The sequence below is a fragment of the Melopsittacus undulatus genome, chromosome 1 (assembly GCF_012275295.1).
Source record: "Melopsittacus undulatus isolate bMelUnd1 chromosome 1, bMelUnd1.mat.Z, whole genome shotgun sequence".
Lineage (NCBI taxonomy): Eukaryota > Metazoa > Chordata > Aves > Psittaciformes > Psittaculidae > Melopsittacus > Melopsittacus undulatus.
In genome coordinates, this window is record NC_047527.1 from 36,166,231 (window position 1) to 36,187,981 (window position 21,751).

Below are 21,751 nucleotides of genomic sequence, written 5' to 3' on the forward strand. Positions count from 1 at the left end.
ACCCTGATCCCATGGTCCTACTGTGCTGTGTGGCATCATCTGGGAAGCCAGATTCACGGCTGTGCAGGACCCATCAAATATCTGTGTGATTTTCTTCAATAAGCACAAGCTAGAGGTTAATAATGTGGGGACGTCTGATTCCCTGCTGTTTTAAATAATTTCATGGGGAACATAATGTGATAGGACACCAGTTAGAAAGGTTATTAGCCTCATCAAACTACAGTACTTCTTTCCTATTATTTCCTACCAGTTTCTCAGCCTTACACCTCCTTCTCCTTACAGGCACTAAAAATGAGTCTTCAAGAGGAAACTTTGTGGTTGGGTGAAGTCAGAAAATGTGATCCCACATGGTATCCTGTCAGTGTTCCTGAAGGTGTCCTTGCCTTGCTGGAGGTCTGGTAGCATCCTGGAGGATGCTCTTACCCCTGCGCTCCAAAAGACTCAGCTGGCAACCTCTCACCTCATGATGGATTTTAGGTTGTCTAAATAAGGGAGGGTGGTCCACCGCATCCTCTGGACAAGCAACCAAGTTGTCTTATGTCTTTCCTCCTTTACTTTTAATGCCACATAGTTGTTTGTTTGTTTGTTTGTTTTCCAGACTGTTTAGGTGATTTAGCACCCTTGTTTGTATATTCTTTTCTTTCTTAAAATAAATTTCTACCTAACTTGATTTATCTTTGCCTACTATTTTTATCCTTAACCCTTTTCTTTCTCTCTCCTACTCTTTCTCTCCTTGTGGGTGCTCTGGCTCAACTTCCACTTTCTTCAGTTTCCATCTCTAAAAAAGATGAGATTTTGTAGCCTGCTCAGCTTTTTAATATGGCTCTTGGGAATGTTTTGGTGTGGTTGATAAGAGGAGGCTGAGTTTAAAATGGTGCTTGCATCACACTGTAATTCCTTGAGCTTGACATGGCTGTTTGGCCAGTTTTGTCTGGTAAAAACAAAGGTGGCAGTTCACCTATAATTAGTGAAGAAATTTGTCTACATTTATATATATATATATATATATATATATATATATACAAAAATATATATGCCACTCCAGATTTTAATAAATTCCTTTAACTAATTCCTGTGAGAATGAGTACCTTTTTTTTAAAAAAAATAAGATTTTCTTGAAAAAAAATGTGTTTTATGAAACAGAATATGAATTTAAAAAAATCAGCTATTTTTCATGTCTTGGTTTCTTTTTTTTTCCCCAGTTGAAACAGATTTTAAAAATGTGTTCACTTCTCACTATTTTCTCTTCTTTTTTTTACCAGCAAAAGTGTAGTGGGAAAGACTATTAAAACAGAAAAAGAATTTTTAAAATATTTTTGAATTCCAGTAAAAATATTTTAGCAATTATTTTTTTAAATTAAAAACATGTGTTTTCAAAGCAAGAGAGGAAAAATTATTTTGAAATCCTGAAAATTCCCCTTTTCACTATAATAACCATGTGTTACAGTTCTAAATTACCAAAAAAATCCAAGACAATGCTGTGATTAAGTGTAAAAGAAAATAATTGTCTGAACTTGACAAATTTGATCCAAAGCCTGGCATCACTATGTTTTGTTGACTGACCACACTAAGCACCTGGAGTAAGCCCTTGAGTACAGTACTTCATTTTATGAGATGTTGGCTACATCGGCCCAAACAAAAATTGAGATGGAAGATTGTTTCAGTTAAGTAGAATCCTGCAAACTGGATTTGAAGGGATGTACGTTTCTTGGCAATAATACTCGGGCCCATTCTCAGCATTGGATAAACATTCAGTTGATAAAAACCTGTGGCTTAAATGAATCCTGACATATTTGTGAAGATTTGTGTGTATTTTCTAAGTCAAACTCAAATGTATTTTAATTTTCTTTTTCCAACCAGCCCAAGACATGCAAAACAGATAAGATTTATAAATTTAACAACAATAATAAAGAAAATCAAATACTTTTGGAAGACATTTCACATCTATTTTTCCCTTTCTGTTGTGCATTTATGAAACTGAATACACTGCAGTTGAAGCACACAGTGTCTCTGATCTGAGTGTGAGCCTGAAATCTGGTTACAATTAAATGGCTTGAAGTTCTTATGAGCTTCTAGCTGGAGGGGGACAGGTAGGAGTGGGGCCAATATAAACAATCATTTCCAAATTATATTAGCAGTAGGAAAGTGGGTGAAACTCCCCCAGAACATTCTGCCTGAAGGCACTTATGTACAGAGCATCACATGTGCTAATCGGCAGATTCCCCAGTAAAGTTTGAATTCACACATGCGGGTAAAATACCAAAAGACAGCAATTCAAGGTCTGACTTGTTCTCAGGCACATTATTACCCATGAACCATATTTTAAAATGCATTCTGAGATTTGAGTTAATAATGTGAATGACATTCAGTGAGATTGCCAAATGCTGGTAATTTACTTTCATTTTCACATTAATGTGGGCCCACCTGTGATGAATTGGAAACTAAATAAGCACATCAGTTTTAATTAGATATTTCAGCGGCTGGATCTAGTTAAACAGCAGTATTCATTCTTATCTATTAAACAGTCAGAGAGACTTCTGCATTCTTCACAGTAAGTTCTCCCTCCTTCTAACTCACCTTTTTGCACTACTTTCCTCTCTTTCTTACTAGAATATTTTAGAGGAGATGATTTAAGCTGGTGGCATCCTACCAAGTTAATAACACAGTTATCACAGAATTGGCTGATCTAAATGATTTTCCAAATTATCCAGAAATTAAAAAGGCTCTCAGTATTGTTTTATTCTGCAATGAAAACAAAACAAAACCACAAGCAATTGGACTAAGTTCACAGTTTAAGCTTTTCAGAATGGAAATGGCTTTCTATTGACAGTTACAGACTCCTACCACTGCACCTTTGGGATTTGGTTTCCGTTAACTGGTGACAATTTGGGTACCAGCTGGAACTATTTCCACTCCTGGAGGGACAGGGAGCTGAAAGAAGGATGGAAATATTTACTGTTATGCTGTAAGGAGTCAGGCAAGCATCCGAGAAAAGACTTTTTCTCCTGGCATTGGTACCGACAGCAAAACCTGCATTGTACCACAGTTTTCCCACTGACGAATTACCAGTAAGGCTGAAAGGCAGCTGTGTATTGCTGAATGCCCAGTGTTTCTGTTGAGGCCACCAACAAACAGTTGTTTTCTGTTTTGGGAGACAGTAATTTGTTGAAACACCAACGCTTCTTGTTTCTGTCTCAGGAATTTGTGTCTATTTGACTCTCAAGAGAATGCAGAAAGATTCTTTTCTGTCTCAATTTAACCTTTCTTCACAGGGGTTTTCAGCCTGAGCCTCTCTTCCAAGGCAGTTTTCAACAGAAAACTGAAGTCTGAGCTGCTGCCGAATTGAACAAGCACATTTCAAAGCAGCCTTGCAAGAGAGAATGGGTACCAAGTTTAATCTTAATCTATTTTTTTATTCTTTTGTAATATCTTGATGCATTGAGTGACAACTTTAAAAAAAAAATCAATGCAACTATAATTCTGTGAATAACTTTAATTTAGCTAACTATTTCTAGAAATATTGATGGCTTGGCTTCGCGAGCGAAGATTTTGGGAAGGGTTTTAACCGCTCTTACTACAAGCATGATGACCAAGGGCATGTTGGATATGCAAATCTGGTGGGAAAGGGTGCTTAGGCAATCAGGGAGTGAGTGTCCGACTGGGACTGTCATCTTCTGAGCAATCTCGAGCTACCCATGCGCTGGTCTGCCCGCGTGCAAGGTTGGATCTGCAGCTTCCCATGCACCTTGTCACCCACCTACTGATTCAACCCTCGTCTGTCCATACCGACAAGTGAGAGCCAAGCCCTTCCAGCCTGCGCAGGGGATTGTTCAGGTGAGGCAGAGCGTGCGCAGAACTGGCCCCAACCTTTACACCTCAGGTTTAGCTGCCACGGCCTAGCGAGCTAGGACAGTGACAGCAAAGTCCACAGGTTGTAGGTTTTGTAAGAGTGTCCTTCTCTTAGGTGGAAGACCATACAAGGCTAGAGGAGCTCCATCAGCCCAGGTTTGAAGATGGGAGTTTTCCTTCTCCTATGAGGAAGGCCTGTCTTCACTAACAAAGAGACAGAAAGGGCTTTAACCCACACATTCTGATCAAGACTGTAATTTTCTGGTTCAGCCTTGGGTGACCACTATCGCGAGCCCACCAAGACACCAGCAGCGCTGCAGTATCGCTACATCTAGGTGGGATTCTGACTTAGAGGCGTTCAGTCATAAGCCCGCAGATGGTAGCCTCCCACCAGTGGCTCCTCAGCCAAGCGCACACACCAGGGATCTAAACCTGTGTTTCCTCTCATACTGAGCAGGATTACTATTGCAACAACACACCATCAGTAGGGTAAAACTAGCCTGTCTCATGACAGTGTGAAGAGACATGAGAGGTGTAGAATAAGTGGGAGGCTGGGCACACCCTCAGTGGGGTGACCCACCCACTGGCATCCCAGCAGCTGGTAAAATACAACCGCTCTGATTGTTTTTTCACTTACCCGGTGTGTGTGGGGGGGGGGGCAAGGCTCAGGGGGATCTGACTCCTGGTGCCAAGTGCCCAACCTGTGCCGGGCACGACCCCCTCCGGGGACAGCAGCAGGTGGGGAGTTTGACTGGGGCAGTACCACCTGTCCAAGCGCAACGCAGGTGTCCTGAGGTGAGCTCAGGGAGGATGGAAACCTCCTGTGGAGCAGAAGAGCAAAAGCTCACTTGATCTCGATTTTCAGTACTAATACAGACCATGAAAGAAGGGCCTTGTGATCCTCTGGGTTTTTGGGGTTTTAGCAGGAGGTGTCAGAAAAGTTACCACAGGGATAACTGGCTTGTGGCAGACAAGCGTTCATAACAATGTCGCTTTTTGATCCTTCGATGTCAGCTCTTCCTATCATTGTGAAGCAGAATTCACCAAGCACTCGTGAGACCTCACTTGGAGTACTGTGTGCAGTTCTGGTGTCCTCAACATAAAAAGGACATGGAACTGTTGGAACAAGTCCAGAGGAGGGCCACGAGGATGATAGGGGACTGGAGCACCTCCCATATGAAGACAGGCTGAGAAAGTTGGGGCTGTTCAGCCTGGAGAAGAGAAGGCTGCGTGGAGACCTCATAGCAGCCTTCCAGTATCTGAAGGGGGCCTACAGGGATGCTGGGGAGGGACTATTCATTAGGACTGTAGTGATAGGACAAGGGGTAACGGGTTCAAACTTAAACAGCAGAGGTTTAGACTAGATATAAGGAAGAAATTCTTTACTGTTAGGGTGGTGAGGTACTGGAATGGGTTGCCCAGGGAGGTGGTAAATGCTCCATTCCTGGCAGTGTTCAAGACCAGGTTGGATGAAGCCTTGGGTGATATGGTTTAGTGTGAGGTGTCCCTGCCCATGGCAGGGGGGTTGGAACTAGATCATCTTGAGGTCCTTTCCAAACCCAACTATTCTATGATTCTATGATTCTATGATTCTATGACTGTTCACCCACTAATAAGAAACATGAGCTCTAGAGGTATTAATTAACGATTAACTGACATGGCAGATGTAGGTGCAACCTAGCAGGAGTGAGTTTTGGACCAGAGCCTTCATCGTACCTCTAACTTCCTACTCACTGTTCCTGTAAGTGGTGAGACAGTTGGAAGAGCTTTCAGAAAAGCTGCTGATATGGGTAGATCCTGTGTTTAAACTTGTAACTAGCTTTGTGTCTTTGCTACCTCTGACTTTAATTTTCTGATTCGTATTTCTGAAGAAAGGGCAAACAAGTTCATAGATCCAAAGGATAGAGTGTTCCTGAAAACCAGCTTCATTTGGAGCCAGGAAAACAGGTGTGAACATCTTCAAAAATATTTGCCCAAGTCCTGGCTTGTTGCACTGACATTTCAGCCTACCAGCTAAAATCTTTTTTTTTGAGTTCATTTTATGCCTGAGTTGTTCAGAAACAGCACAGGGAGGGAGAGCCTGAAGCTGAATTCACATCTAATTCAGCTTTCAGGTGGTTTCATTTAAAAATATGTATGTTCTTATGCAAAACTATTTAGCATTAAAGCTCAAGACTAATGGTCCAGAACTGACCCTGCTCTTACAGCATATCCCATGACATTACCTCAGCACATCCCCCTGCTACCAGTAGTATAGAACAGGGAGTGTAAAAGATTCCCAGGAGAAGATCCTAACAGGCTTTCCTTCCCCATTAACATCTCTGAAAGGAGAAGCAGTCCTCCAAATAGTCATAACCTGCTGAAAATAAACTTAGGCTGACAGCCTCACAAACCCAAATGTATTGCTTTAAGCATATTCCAAAGCATTTAAACAAACATGTTTTGATGAAAATGTTTCATGTAATAGCTTTAAAGAAACAAAAGAAAATGTGCTGAATGAGCACAGATATACAGCATGGTAAATATGTTTTAGCAAATACCACATCATGCCTGATTCTGGACAACCTCCCAGACCCTAAATCAAGCAGTGGTTTATAAGAAAGCCCATCTGAAGCTGAATTTTGAAGACTGTGGTCAGCAGAAGGGAACTGAAGTTCCTTTCTCTAGGTGAGGTTGTGAGTTGCATTATTATTTTGGAGATCAGAGTTAGATGTGATTGGGAAACTATCTTCTATTTTGGTTTTGTGATGTGCATAAAATGTCAAAAACAGAGACAAATAATGTCTCTCTTGTCAGTATCCTACATTTTTCAGGCATGCTGCTGCAGTTCAGAGGCAGTTTTGTGATGAGTTTGCACTCCTCAAATATTGCAACACAACTTCCAAAGAATGGCTATTCAGTCATTTTTCCCTCAGTTGAACTGAGATGAGGGTGTTGTCTGTCCTGCCTCTTCTCTTTTTAAAGGAGGTAAATTTACTATTTAGACCCTCATATATACAATCTGTTTGATTGTCCATAACACCAAGAAGTTACTATCAGTAGACCCCACATAATAATTTCCCTATCATCTTCCTATTTAAGTAAATGCTCCAGTTTGTACTTCTGCAATGGTGTTTTAACTAAAAGGGAAAATGCAGGAGACTTAATGTCTTTACTCTGTGCAAGAATAACTTCGGTACTGTCTAATTTGCCCTTTCCCCCCACCATGTTTTATACACCTGTGCAGCCCTGCCCTGGATGCAAAGGTTAGAGAGAATTAATGCTACATTTATGTATCTTTTTCTGGCATGAGTAGTTCTTGAACTCCAAATAGTCCTTTTCATACTTAAAACATCTGAGTTTAAAACCCCATCTCTCCTAGATCCCAGTCTCTCATAGCAATACATATAATTTGCTGGATCTTCTGAATCATCCTGCGAGTCTGTTGTGAAATGGTACTTTTTGTAAAACCTGTGACTCTCCTTCTACTTGAGATAGTGCACGGAAACTGCAGTGAGAAAGGAAGGGTAGTCCAGGGGCAGAAGCTTACCACGAGTGGTCTGAGCTTGCTGTGCGCATCCAGGCAGCTGGCTATTCAGGGGGTCTGACCCTTCAGCTGTCCAGCAGAAGTCAGTGAGATACTACAGCTCTTTACCTTTTTCTGAAACTGGGGGTGGGGTATAATGCTTAGCTCCCTAAGAGACGAATGCAATTAAAGCTAAATCTAGAAAGTACCTTGAATCTTTTGTAGAGCTACTTCATTGAAATGCTGGAGAATAAGGCATGAGCATGTGCAAGTGCTGTGTAAAGACTGTCAAAGGGTATTTTATGATTCAGATGAAATGTTCAGAAAGGCAGACGTTTCCAGGATAAAGCTTGTTCCTAACGTGTGAGAGGGAAAAATGGGTTAAATTTTCTAGGCAGATATTGACTCATCATATCATAACAAAACCTGCTAGAGCTGGTTAATGATGTGTCTGATACTTCAGCAAGTGACATAATGTTGAAATTTGGAATCAAAGCTGTCAGGAAATTGCTCCTTGCTCAAACACAAGAGATTCATGATGAAAACCTGTTGTAATCTCCCTCTCCTGAGCCATTATGCTAAAGGGACAAGAGGGAGTATTGCCTGGTGACATTTCTTTCTGATCCCTCATGAAGTGCTGCAGCTTTTCAGAGAAGTTTCTAGGCATGGTTTTCTCTGATGAGTGCTAATATGATACGGCAGCCCTTCAAAGGAGCAGAATGCATAGAGCTGCAGCTTTGGGGCTTATTTATGCAATCAGCAAATATGATTTCTTTTTTTCCCCCAGCTAAATAGCTCAACATGGAAATAGTAAACTTAAGGGCACGGTCCTTTCCACACTGCACTCCCAGTTTGTCCCACTTAGGCTAGCAGCCATACTCCCTGAAGCTGTGGTTTCCCCAGCTCGATGTTCGGAAGTAGAGGGGGATAATGCCAGGAAAGAATCTCTTCTGGGTTGTGTCTTCCAGAAGGTAAAATTGCAAGTGCTCTCTCATGTATTAGTGTTTGCTAGTCAGCTCTACCAATGAACTGATGCAATAGAAGTGCTATTTAAGGGAATTCATACCTTTGCCACAGTGCAAACAATTAAGCAAGAAATGCATTAAAATCTTTAAAGCTATTTGTATGATTGAGTTTCTAAATTCTTTCTGCCTGTGATGTGAATAGAGGTAGGTGGAAGTTTTAGCTCTGAAACTGAGTTCCTGCTAGCTTTCTTCAGCTCAGCAAAGCTGTCTGCCTTTTTTTTCTTTTCCTTTTGTTCTTATATTAACTTAACTGTTTAACACAGAAGGAAATGCATTGTGCACAGGGATGGAATCCATTCATTCTACTTTAAGGGCTGAATTTGGGCTCTGATGCATCTATGATGGGAGATTAAAGTGAATGAATTTATCTGTGCCTCTATTCCTTCAATGGATATTGCCATGGCTAAATCAGGAATGTCTGGTCCGCTGAATCAGTTCCTGAGCTGCTTCTGACAGGCTTTGAGGTTGGAGCATAGCATCCTACAGGCAGCATAGCATTATGGACACAGGGATACCACTGCGTGTGTGAACACTGTGCTCCTAAACTCGGGGGTAATTATCATAACTAAGCATAGGTCTGACTACTTTGGGCTTTGGGAAGATTTAGGCAGAGCTCAGGTGGGATGACTGCTTAAACCTGGATCATAGTGAAGCATTTGGTGATACAAGCTTTGTCTGGTTGTATGTATGGCATTAGATTTATGTGCCCAAGATTCTCAAGCTGTGCATGGATCTGTTTAATGAATTTAAACATGTAGACATCTGGGCAAATGTCTCCATCTTGATTCCCATATTACACACTAAAGATCTATGATGAAAATATCAGTTAAATTAAAACAACATTAAAATTCACAAAACAATCTTAAGATCATGCTCCTGGGGTTAATCACTGCAGTGGTTTGTCTGAACTTAGAGGTAGGCATCCTCAGACCTGAGCTACACAAAAAGGCATCAGACCCCCAAAATCTGGGGGCTGAGCTATATGATGGAGATGGCCAGAGCCCTCACCTTTCCATTCTCTGAATGGTGCTTACTCCAGTCATTTCCATGCTCATAAGCAGTCACCACACAGTCCCACAGCACTGCTTGCTTGGTGTGGGGCTGTATCTCACCTTGCTACAACCACGACCAGTTCAGACCAAACACTGCCTACCTTGAGTGGTCTCACTGGTGCCAGCAGTATCAAGGCTGTGTTTAAAATATCACGTTCTTTTAATCCATCTCTACATGCCTCTAACCCATACATTCATTGTGAAAATTAATACTTTTTTGGAAGAAGAAAGCAATATTATGTCTGCAACATTTATTTATAGTAATTGCCAAATGGTACTTGGGGGATTCTCCTTTTTTTAAATCAGCTAACGAGGGAGCAAATTCTCTATCAAAACTGTGAAACAGCTTCATGGTTCTTCTATAAACATTTTGGTGGCACTACAACTCTTGCTTTACTCTCTTCTTCCTAAGCCAGCCTGATTCTTTTTTCCTTTTTTTGTAATCTTGACTTGCATTACAGGGAAGCATCAGTAGCAGAGGAAGATTTCTGACCATGTATTTTTGAGGGAGGGTCCGGTTTTTCATGGCATTTGCTATCTCTCTCCTGGAAAGAGAGCTGATTTGGACCTTCCTGTTCCACACAGTTTCATGCTAGTGGCCCCATGTGGCTTGTTCCCAAGGATGTTACGTTTTGTGAACTGTGTTTGGCTGTTCCACCTGGGCCACTGAGTATGGGCTGCTACTGGCAAGGGGGTTTGCCCCCTTTATCACCAAAAGATATTTGCCCAATCAGCTTGCTGAGTGAGCTTGCCCTGCTTCCATGGGTTGTCTAGATCTGATGCAAAGCTGTGAGAATGGAGGAGAAAATGGGTCCAGGATAACCCTATAAGCAGGGCTGCCCCTTTCAGAGGTGACCTGCCTTTACCTACAGTGAAAGGGCAATGCCAAACTGCCCACTGTGGCACATGATTTCCTTTCCTTGTAGTTTAGTGATTTAGATGGAAGGTTCTCAGTCCTTCTGCAGTTGTCCTCACAGTTGTGGCCAGCCTGTGGGACAGATGGCCTGGCCATGCCACAACTGCTGATCTACTCATGGCATCTTGGGGAAGCCTGGCACCACAGCTGCTTTTCATTGATACACTGCACTGCCCTTTGCAGCTGTCCCAGGAGCACCCCAGCCTTCTGGTTAAGTAATGATGGGGCATAGTCCTGGCCACTGGTGGCTGGTGAGCCATAGGTCTGGTCCCTGTGGTGCATCCTTATGGCTCTAGGGAACAGCATCCCTTTGCAGTGTGCCTCCAGGTGTACAGATGCAATGGGAGATTTTCTGGTAGGAAAGATGCTGGTACACCAGTGTGCTGCTCAACCCACGATTGTGGATGCCAGGAGCAGCATGTTGATAAGTGCTTGTATTTGTGGGAAAAGATTGTGGGGCTATTTAATTCAATAAATGGCTCACTGACATCCTCACAACAGCTTCAGATCTATAAAGCTACTTCAGTGAGTTCATATCCTGAATAAATATTGTGCAGTTAGCTTCTCCCTTGTGTACTAAAGTATGACAGCATGATGCCACATTGACAGGGAACGCAGCACTAGAAGGTTAAGCAGATTTTAAACAAGACCAGAAAGAGCACCCTGTTTTTCTTCAAGTTGGTTATCTGGGTATTTTCAAATTCCTGTGTCTGTGAGTGAAAAGCCCCCTGTGAGGAAGATGTGTGTTATTTTCTGGCCATCTTAAATGTCAAAATGAATTTTAGTTTGAAGTGTTTCATATCAAAAAATAAATGCCTGTTCTCTCAGCAGAAGTATATCATATTTTAGTGCCCATTGCTCTCAGGTTTTCAATTAGAACTTTGAATCACATTCCTGATTAGTAACAAGCAATCAATCATAATTAATTAGTTAAAATGTTCAACCGTTAAAATCATTACCATTAATTAAAATAATTATCTCTATTTTGGCTGCACTTCATTGCCATTTCAGGGGAATGTGTTGCTTAACTCTACCTTTTGTGCTCAGTATGGGATTGTGGTGACTGAAATGTGTATGACGGGTGGGGGCATGACTTTCAAAAAGCTGGCTTTTGTAGTACGGTTTTAGTTAGCTTTAAATAAGTGTAAGAATTTTAATTGCTTATATTTTTAGTAAATATATTTCTCCTTAGCTTAAGAATATATCTAATAGTTGAAGAGATACACTGTGTTAAATGGCTATTTGAAAAGGAGCTGATAATTTTGAATGTGATAAAAAGTGGTTGATTAGAGAGTTATTTCATTGTAGCTGGATATGTTCAATACATTCAATACTCTGGATATGGTGATTACCTAAACCACAGCACTTCAGTACTCCACAAGCCCCCTGCTCCCCAGCAGTCACTACAGTGTCATGGGTAATGGTGTGAGACCTGGAGGAGCAGCATATGGTACATGAGGAGCTTAGAGCTCAGCAGAGGAGGAAGCGTCTTCATTACAACTACTTCTTGTGGTTGTAAACTGACTGCAAAGCTTTCCACTATTGCACAGTGCGCTTAAATTCTGAGCAGCCCAGGAGGGTTTCTTCTGTCTTGGGTACATTGAGTTGCTGAGCACAAAGTTAGCTCTGAAGTCCAACAACTCTGCACAAGCATGGTCAGCAGGAGCAGGTTGACCTGTCTGTATGCACCTGGGTTTTGAATGTCTCTGTGGATGGAGACTACACAGCCTCTCTGGGAAACTTGTGACACTGTTTGACTATCCCTACGGCAAAACAGTTATTTTCTCGTGATTAAACAGCATTTTTTGAATTTCATTTTGAGTTCATTCCTCTTGTCACTGGAAATCTCTTAAAAATTGCCTGGCTATCTCTTCTTCACCTCCTCCCATGAGGTGGTTATTCCTCCTCTTATTTCTCTATGCTTCAGTTGTTGAAGATTTCCTGTACTTATAGAAATGGTCAGCACACACTTGGGTCACTTTGGTCTGAAATATGACCTTAATTTCCTGAAACCGTGATTCAGATAGCTGTTCATTGCAAGACCTCTCTGTGCCCACCTGGGACCTTCTGCTGTGTAAATATTTCTTTTATGCATTTAATATAACCTTACAGATTTGACACTTCTCTATGAGGATGACAAGCACAAATGTGCCCTTTGAAAAATCTTTTTTATGTGGAAGTTGGATGATGTCTACCTATGACACAAGAATTGGAATAAGGACACTTTGAGTTCTGCTCTCTGTCACAGATTTTTTGTATGACCCAAAATGTCTCATTAGCAAGTGACCAAAAGCCTGCTGGGAGTCTTTTAATTTGCCTTAATGGGCTTTGAATTGGGTGCTTAACTTTCTCAGACTCACTGACCAATTTATATAAAGGAGCTGGTGTTATTTGCCTATCTCATCGGGCTGTCACAAAGTGAAATACACTACTACAAGGGAGTTTGGGATCACTGAGTAGAGAGAGCTATTCAAGTGCAAAGCATTATATAAACCTTTTGAAGCAGTAATAAAAGTGCTAGCATTTCCCTGAAAAACTATGATTTCTTTTCACCTTTATATTTCTAGAAAGACTTGCCATTTCCAAAGGAATACAACATCCTCTGAAGCATTCAGAGTCCAGTCTAGCATCATATCTCAGTGGTCTATTCCATAGGAGAATGTGAAGGAAAAGACTGCTTCCACTGTGCTGAATTTAAACTCTTGTGAATTTAAACCAAAGTAACAGGGGTGTCTCATAAAGTGTTATGGGAACATAACATGATGTTACAAAGGGAATAGGGAAAAGATTCATACTTCTGTCTTATTTTATGGAAGTGATATTATAAACAGGAGCTTCTGAATATTTATAGAATTGGGTGGAAAGGAAACTCTCCTTTTCAGATAATCAGGGAAAAAAAAAGGAATAGCGTAACTTTTACAGGCTAGATATGATACGATATGGAAAAAAATAAAGATTTTGTAAATAAATCATTGTCAATAAAGCTGGAAATGCAATCATTTTCACCTCCTACTTTTGTCTTTCCTTTTTTTCCTCATGTGTTTGCAATAGGATAACTTGGTTTAAAAAGTCTTAATCATTTTTTTTGTATCTGCTTCTGCTTTTGTCTGGGGCTAGATGCAGTTTTAAAATGAGATGGTATCTTCATGTGTATCCAGTCTGACTAAAACCAAATATACCTCTTTTAGTCACAGGTCTGATATATTTTTTAATCACCAACCAAATGTTATTCAATATTTTGGTATTTACTCTTATTTTAAAAAGACAATCAAATCTGAAGCAAAACTCTAAAATGTGTCAAGTTCAGCCATTGCTACATCATCTCCGTTTGACCTGACTTCCTGGGACAGTGGTTCCAGGCTTCAAATTTGAGAGGAGGGACCAAGAATGTTGTGGCATCTATTTGTTGTGAAGTAGCCATCAAAACCAGCTTCCAGTCCAGAGAAGGATTTAAACTTGCCCTGCAGTCCAGAACACTTGGGCCTTTTCCTAAGCTATCTTTCTTGTTCTAATTCTGTAAGAATTTGATAATTCGAACAGAAGTGGCAAAGCCTCTTCACTACACACAGCTGCTGTACAAAGCAGGGAAAAATAAGAATTTCAAGGTAACTTTTAATGAAATAAGTCTCTCCATATCTTTGTGATTCTTCGTATCTGTCTGAAGTTCATTGCTAAGTTCCCCAGCTGGCTTGTGTGCTTCAGTATCTTAAATACTAGCATTATAAATAATGTCATTGCTGAAAAAGCATTACACTTTCATAATCCTGCTTGAAGGACCTGATGAGTTGGCAGTAACGAAGAAAGCTACTTGAAGAGCGCAAGAACTTGCTAATCAGATTGTTAATTGAGTACATGAGATTCACATAATACAAAGGCAAACTGTGAAGGTGACAACGATAGCCAGACTTCATCTGTTGAGTTGGAATTAACGATGAACAAAATCAAGATCCCTTTGTGGTTGATTCTTGTCCAGCTGCAGCCAACTATAAAAGACCCATCAAAGAAATCAACTCATTAGTTGGTAATTCTGTACAACTTCAAAAAGAAATTCTTAACCCCTCATAAGTCCTTCTCTGACAACAGCTTAAAAGCTGTGTTAAACCAAAAAAAATCAAGCCAAACCAAACATTATTTGCTTCATCAAGTCAAAGAAATGGCCTGCAGGAACATAATATAAACTGAAGCTTTTAAAATCAGATTTATCCATAGGTAGAACAATCAAAGTGCAAATATATTGTGACATGCAAAATCTCCCCCAGTCACCCATGTCACACAGTGTCAATAGCTTGTCTACTTCACAGAAAAACTACCCCAGATTTAAGCAATTTTAATATTGTAACAAAACCTGACAAAACCCAGTGAATTCAGAAATAAGGCTGCCACTGTGTCCTTATTACACTGTCATTTCATCTGTAACTCTCCCTACTGGGGGAAGTCGCCAAACCAAGGGTGAATTAAGGATTATGTCTGTATAAAGTTTGAAAATAACGCATTTTCAGGGCAAGGCTTCATAGGATATGAACAGTCCATTCTGTCGTCTCATTGCCACTGTAACATCTAATTTATCTCAGTGGGACTGCTATGATAAAGGACTGCAGGTCTGGGCATTTAGTCTATATTTTTAAGGTTTGATTTCATAAGATAGTATTCAACCCTCAAAAGATATTTTATTGAACTGTCAAACTATTAAAGCTCTTACAACATCCATCTTGTAGGTTTTTAGACAATCTAAAAAATTATTAGGTATGTGAGTGAAAGATTAGCTTCCTAGGAAGCCTTATTTTGGAGAGTCTCATGAATGATGTGTGATTATATAGATATATTAACGGAGGCTTGTTAATGGTATGTCTATTATTTCTGTTTTAAGACTCTGCATGTTGTTTTGTATGCTGCATTAGGGCACATAACACCTTAGAAGAAAATGGTAGTTGCAGAAAAATGATAGGGAAATATCCCAAAGGTGTTACTTTGATCAGCAGTAACCTATGTACTAAATAGTAGACTGCAATTCTAAAATACTTTTGCTTTATTTGTCTCTTTTCCACTGTTATAATTTGTCTTCCAAATAAATATTTTGCAGGAGGCACTATGCACATGTTGGTTTGTTTTTTTAAATTTAGTAGAAAATTCAATGCTTGAAGGTTTTGTTTACTGGTTTTTGAGAGGCAGGCTGTATCATTATTATTTGTAGTAGTAAATGGCAGTAGGGGTTTTGTGTTATGCCTTAGCAATTAAACCGTTCTTATCTCAATCCGTGGGGGCTACATTCTTTGGATTCTCCTTCCTAACTCTCAGGGAGTTGGGGGACTTGGTTTAAACCACGACATTTTTTTGGCGCCCAACGTGGGGCTCGAACCCACGACCCTGAGATTAAGAGTCTCATGCTCTACCGACTGAGCTAGCCAGGCAGCTACATCAACCCCAGTGACAAGTGCAGCAGCATCATTTGAGAGTTCTGACGGTTATGAATGGCTTTTGGGTGCCCTTGGGACCTGCCTGCTGATTGTAATGGTGATTGGCATGTTGGCACACACACAGAGTGTGTTCTACCCACGGCCATTTTGTCTGATCCCAAAAGTTAAGCAGAGTCAGGTCTGGGTCTTGTCTAGGGTTAGACCAGGATATAGGAGCACCAGTAGACTGTTCCCAAGGCTGGACAGTCATGAGTGGCGCTGATGTAATTGAACATGACCCCTGCTGTAATGAGTCTTACCTCTGTTCTTCTGGGGTAACTCTGACAGAGTTTAGAAGAGACCTGAAAAAAAGATAAAAACAATAAATTCAGTATGCAGACAGTGGTTTTAGGCCAGCATTCAGAGGCCAACTCACATTTGACTTGTGACTGTTGAAACCTTTAGTTTTCTCAGTGACAGACACAGGTAACTCCTCCTAATATGGAATTTTGTTGAATCCAAGATAGGACGAGACCTTTCTTTCCTCCCTGTTTGCTAGCTGCTAAGACATGGGTCTCTGCGTGGTGGGAGATGCATGACTCCTGTTGCAGAGCCAACACTGTTCGTAACCTCTGTGTAGAAAGGTGGTGCTAAGAAAACAGAGCAATTGCTCAAGAAAATCAGTTTTGTGTGACACTTGTAATTCAGTTTTATCCTACATTTTAACCCTGCTCTTCATGAACTTTGTTCATGAAGGCCATCACTGCATTTACAATCAGAAACATTCTTGACTAAAAATCTCTATGCAGCAGTTAGAAAGATCTGTGTGAATGACATTAATGCTTATTCTATGACTAATTATGGCTTATGTGAATGTGACTGCTGAACAGAGTGGACAAGTGGCATGCCTGAAACTTGAAATAAAATGTTTCTGGTTTATCTTTGGGGATCAGCTTTGAGACTGAAATCCAATGGACTCTTGAGTCTCATGAAGATTTTCAGAGCTGCCTGACAGTCCCATCAGAGAGCTTGTGGAGAGCCAAATGTGACGCTTTTACCTGGAGGACCCATTCTGCCATCTGACTAGCTCTAGCTCCTCAGCAAACACAAAGGAGAAGTGGCAATATTGCTAGAAAATGAAAAGTAATTCAAATGGGAAGAAAATAGGTAAGTGGGCACATACCAGTGTGAGGAAAACATTTTGTACCACAATGTGTTCCTTCCTGCTGTATTCACAGTCTGCAAGCGAGTCTCCTATAATTAACACATTGCTATTATCAATAAATGCTACGAAGTAGGACCAGAGGGAATTGGCAAAGCTGTTGCTGCTGCTCACGCAAAGGCCTCCCCAATCAAAGCCATCTCCCACCACGCCAAGGAGCTGGCGGAAGCAGAAGAAAAAGACACCAGGAGTTGGTATTCTGGGTGTGAGCCTCCCTCAGCCGTGCCGTTTTGGCTGGCTTCCGTTCAAGCCATGTTGGCATGTGCTGTCTCTTAGCAACTGCCAGCCGGATGCTCCTGGCTGGCCCACAATGACGTGAGGATTGGCCACCCAGCTTCGGTGGTAGTGGAGCCCTGCCTGGCCTCCCCAGCTCTTGGAAGTTACCTGTTGGAAATAACCTCTGTTTTCCACAGAAATCCAGTGAATCTGAGCTGTTCATGGCAGCGGACAGACACCAGTCATGGCTGGAAAGGTGTAGAACTCTGGATGACATATGTCATAACCCATCTGGTTGCTCCCACCTGATGAAGAGCCTCACTTGGGCTTTAAAGCAGCTTCATATGTAGGCTAACACATCAGTGCATGATTTGCCCGTGTCAAACAAGAACTTCTACAAATGTTACATATGTGATAAAAATATCTACAAAAGTACTTTGCTTTTAATTTTGGTTAATTGTTTGAGCTTTGTTATTTGATTTTGGTTTTCAGGGTGTACCCCTACACTGGTAGAATTCCTCCCTGTACAGTCTTTGATGCTTTATGTATTTCTTTTTTTTTTTTTTCCCCTCTTGCTTTCTCCTAAACCCCTTAATTTTTAAAAGGTTAAGTCCAGCTTCACAGATCCCCATGAAAGCTGCTGGGCCACATCTCAAAGCAGCAGTGTCCAAAGGCAGGTTATGTAGGTTCTTGCCTTTTTCTGGGCTTGATCTTCACTGTGCTACTCAGTATCAGTCATCAAAAATTAATGCAGTCATGCTTATGTAAATATATTCCTCTAGTTTAGCTTTCCAACCTTGAATAGTTTTTTATAATTGCAATGATGGAGCAATTTAGATATATTCTATTTTGCTATGCAATGTTTTAGAGGTTATTTGAGTGCTTTTGCACACAGCATACTAAATGCAATTTTAGTAGTGAAACCACTGATAAAAAGTTTTTTTTCTTCCTAGAAAGTGCATGTTGTTGGGGAAATAAATGTCTTTGCACCATGCCGTGACTCAATCCTAAAAACATCTAGAAAGTCTATAGTCCCTAGGGATCTAAGCATCTGCTTTGCTTTAAAATGTCTCTATTATTAAAAGTTCCTGAACAGGAGAAAATTATGATTGAGATCATTGCAATGATCTAGAATTGACTCTTTCGGCTGTGGTTTCCCCTAAGTCACACTTCTCACCATACAATCTTCCTGAAAGCCCCAGTAAGAATATTTTCTGGCATCAGTCAATGAAATCTCATTTCTGCTCCCATTGGACCTCTTTACATTTTAATGCAGAAGCTGAAAAGGCTCCCAAAAGCTCTTAGGCTCTTTTCTGCCTGTTGGTGGAAACTAAATCACTTAACTCGCTCTTAACAATTTTGAAAATAGATTAGTGATTTTCTTATCTCATTTTCTTGTTGAAAGTGGTGAGCGTTTAATAGTACTTGCTGTGGCAAGCAGAGGCAAGATAGGTGCAAGCTGAACACATGAGACAGGGCTGAAGAATTCTATTTATACCAGGGAGGGAAAAAAAACTGGTAATTCATAAAGCCCTCAGTGAGTCACCAAGGTTTTCCTTTATGGGCAGGATAAAGTGAACAGCTGTTCTACTATATTCCATTTGCTTGAGTCAACAGGCCTATTCTAATAGTTTGTTGATTATCTTACATTTTGTCAATATTGTGGTATGATTTCAGTGTTTGTTTTATTATTACTCAGATTGACAATGTTTTATTTCGTGAGCTATGATGAGATATCACTTAGGGTACAATGATAAGAATGATTTATTGTGAATAGCCATTTTTAGCAGATTATTTTGTAGTAGCTACTGCCTTGCTCTAGCTATTTAATGATTTTTGCTTTGTGCTTCTCTTGTGCCCCAAATTAAAACAATGTTTTTTTTGGCCGTCAGTGTTTTAAGCCATTGTCTCTATCACACGTGGTTGGCTCTTCTTAAGGGGAAAACCTTATTGTCTCTCTCCTCTTGAGAGAACTCCTTCCTGTGCCCTAGGAAGTGCACTTGAAGTGTCCTGATATGGAAGTGGTGGCATAGCTCTTTGGGCTGCTGCTGCTGCTCTCCTTCATACTCGGGTCTGGAATATGCTGGAGAAGAACTGAGTGATGACATGCAAACATGGAATATCACCACCACACACAGACTCTGTGTTGGAAGCTCAGGGAAGAGTGGTGGCCATTCTTGCCATCTCCAGTGGGCACAGTACAGAACTAATTTTGAAGTCCTTGTCTGGTTAGGATATAATCTGTGATGTATGTCAGTAAGTGTCAGTAACAGATGCATTTACTTGTTATGGGGTATGAGATGCTTAAGAAGTTCTAGAAGACTAGCTATTAAGTACCTGGTGAAAATATAACAGGTTGCATTGTATGAACATGCAAGGAGGCATGTGATGCAGAGATAACCTCCCAATAACTGAGTTTAGGTTTTTATTGCTACCAATAGAAGGTCAGATTTACAGGGTGTCCAAACAAATAATTAGTAAGATTCTGGACCTGAACCTCAACGTATTATATATTCAGCCCTAACTTGCTTCATTCTACCTTGTCCCTATAGACATACTCTATTGGAAACATATGAAAAAGTTCCAAACATAAATGGCACATTCCTAATAAATAAATGATTATGCTGGGAGCAGCAAGAATATTTTCCTGTTTTCTTTCAGGTAGTGTTTTGCAAGTGTTAGCAATTTTCACAACAGTTCAGAATTCCCATACCCGTCTGTGGTGATTTCCCTCAGGCACCCACAAACCCACTTTCTGAAATTTCTTATGTATTTTTAACTGTGCTAGTAGAAATATTCAATTCATTTGATGTGCATAAAGCATACTACATTGTCAAACCATTTTTAAACTTCAGCAGTGACAGCGAGTGCACTAGCATTAATAACAGTCGTGTACCTTGCTTTGCCATTTCAAACTGCCCACTTTATTTATCTAAGATGTTCCAGTATCTTCTATCACTGTAATCATTAACAAATTTATGTTACTCTTTTACCTTTTCATGCTTGCCAGGGTAAAATATATAATAATAGTCTGTAATTAAATCTTCTTCAACTTGCTTTATCACTGTACAACTTCTCTATACATTTTCTTCTTTCCACCGTCCATCATATGATGGAACGGACAGAAAGGAAAGATACTGCTTGAGCTGCACAAATACCCATATGCAAATCAATCTGAAATTAATCTGGAACCCCCTCACTATATTAAATTAACTTTTAATGAAGCTCTCAAGTTTTAAGATGTTAAACCTCATTTGTTTGAGATTTGAATAGAGCTATTGATGTTCAGGTTCTGCAGTGACAGTAAGTTTGATTAGGAAATGAATTTTTTTAGCTTAAAGAAGCATTACAAAAATGTGTGTATTATGGTGAATCATTAGTAATGTAGCAATCAGAATGGCATCAAACTTTTCACCTTACCAGGAGTGAAATGTGTTCAGAGCAGGACCAATTTCTTCCACAGTGTTTTCTTTAAGGCAAAGGGAAAGCAGGCTTTTCCAACATAAAGGAACAAATTAGGTTGCTGAGAGAAGAGAAAGATTCTAAATTTTTGCAGGAACATGTGATTAGAGTCCAGCTGCTACTTCTTGCTTGTGTTTGAAATGAAAGTGAACGTCTTCAATCCAGGAGATTACAGGGAATCACAGAATCATAGAATAGTTAGGGTTGGAAAGGATCATAAGATCATCTTGTTCCAACCCCCCTGCCATGGGCAGGGACACCTCACACTAAACCATGTCACCCAAAGCCTTGTCCAACCTGGCCTTGAACACTGCCAGGGATGGAGCATTCACAACCTCCCTAGGCAACCCATGTGACAATGAAAAGCAGGGAGTTTCCCCCTAATTTCAAGTACACTTCAAAAGAATTGCATAAGTGGTAAGATTTTTTGCTTCTAAGTTTTGGGGATTTTTTTTCATGATGGAAAGTGGAAGTGGCTGAAGGAAAGTTTCTTTACTAGTCAATATTGTATAAAGAAACTTCAATTAGACTTCCACTTATAGACAAACTTGCCGAATGTTATGAACATGTGACTGACTCCTCTTGTGGGCCATTCCAGGCTCAGAAAACTTCTTTGGTACTTCATAAAAAAGGATACAACTAAAAAATAGTCTGAAACAAAGTCCTATTCTTTTCCTTATCAGGTACAAACCAGGAGAAATTGCCATTTTAAAAAAAACCCAGGGGTTTCAGGGACTTGCATGAAAGCAAATTCATTAAAAAGGTAAGTAACATTATAAATAAACCATATGTCTCATTTTACTTGTAGTTGTCACAGCAGTTTCCCCATTTCTCTCTTCCTCTGCTGAGGCCCTCTGGCTTTCTAATTTTACATATGAATTTGTAAGCTACTCTGAAAACTTCTTCCTCTTTACAGGCTGTGGGGAACCATGTATCAAACCACAAACTACTACTATAAAATACTAGTAACAACAGCAGCAACAACAATAATAATAATTACAATAACAACAGCAACAACACCTCTTTACAGTGTTTACTCTTTTGCAAATGTTGACCAGAGCTACTAAATTGTTCCACAAACTGTAACTCCTCCAAGAAGTAAGATAGGGCA

General features: G+C 40.3%; 1 non-coding gene across 1 annotated transcript; it reads right to left on the reverse strand.

The window, feature by feature from the left end:
• Positions 1–15,682: 15,682 nt before the first annotated feature.
• TRNAK-CUU (transfer RNA lysine (anticodon CUU)) lies at positions 15,683–15,755 on the reverse strand. The gene has a single exon. It is a non-coding gene; the product is annotated as a tRNA-Lys (tRNA).
• Between the last annotated feature and the right edge of the window lie 5,996 nt (positions 15,756–21,751).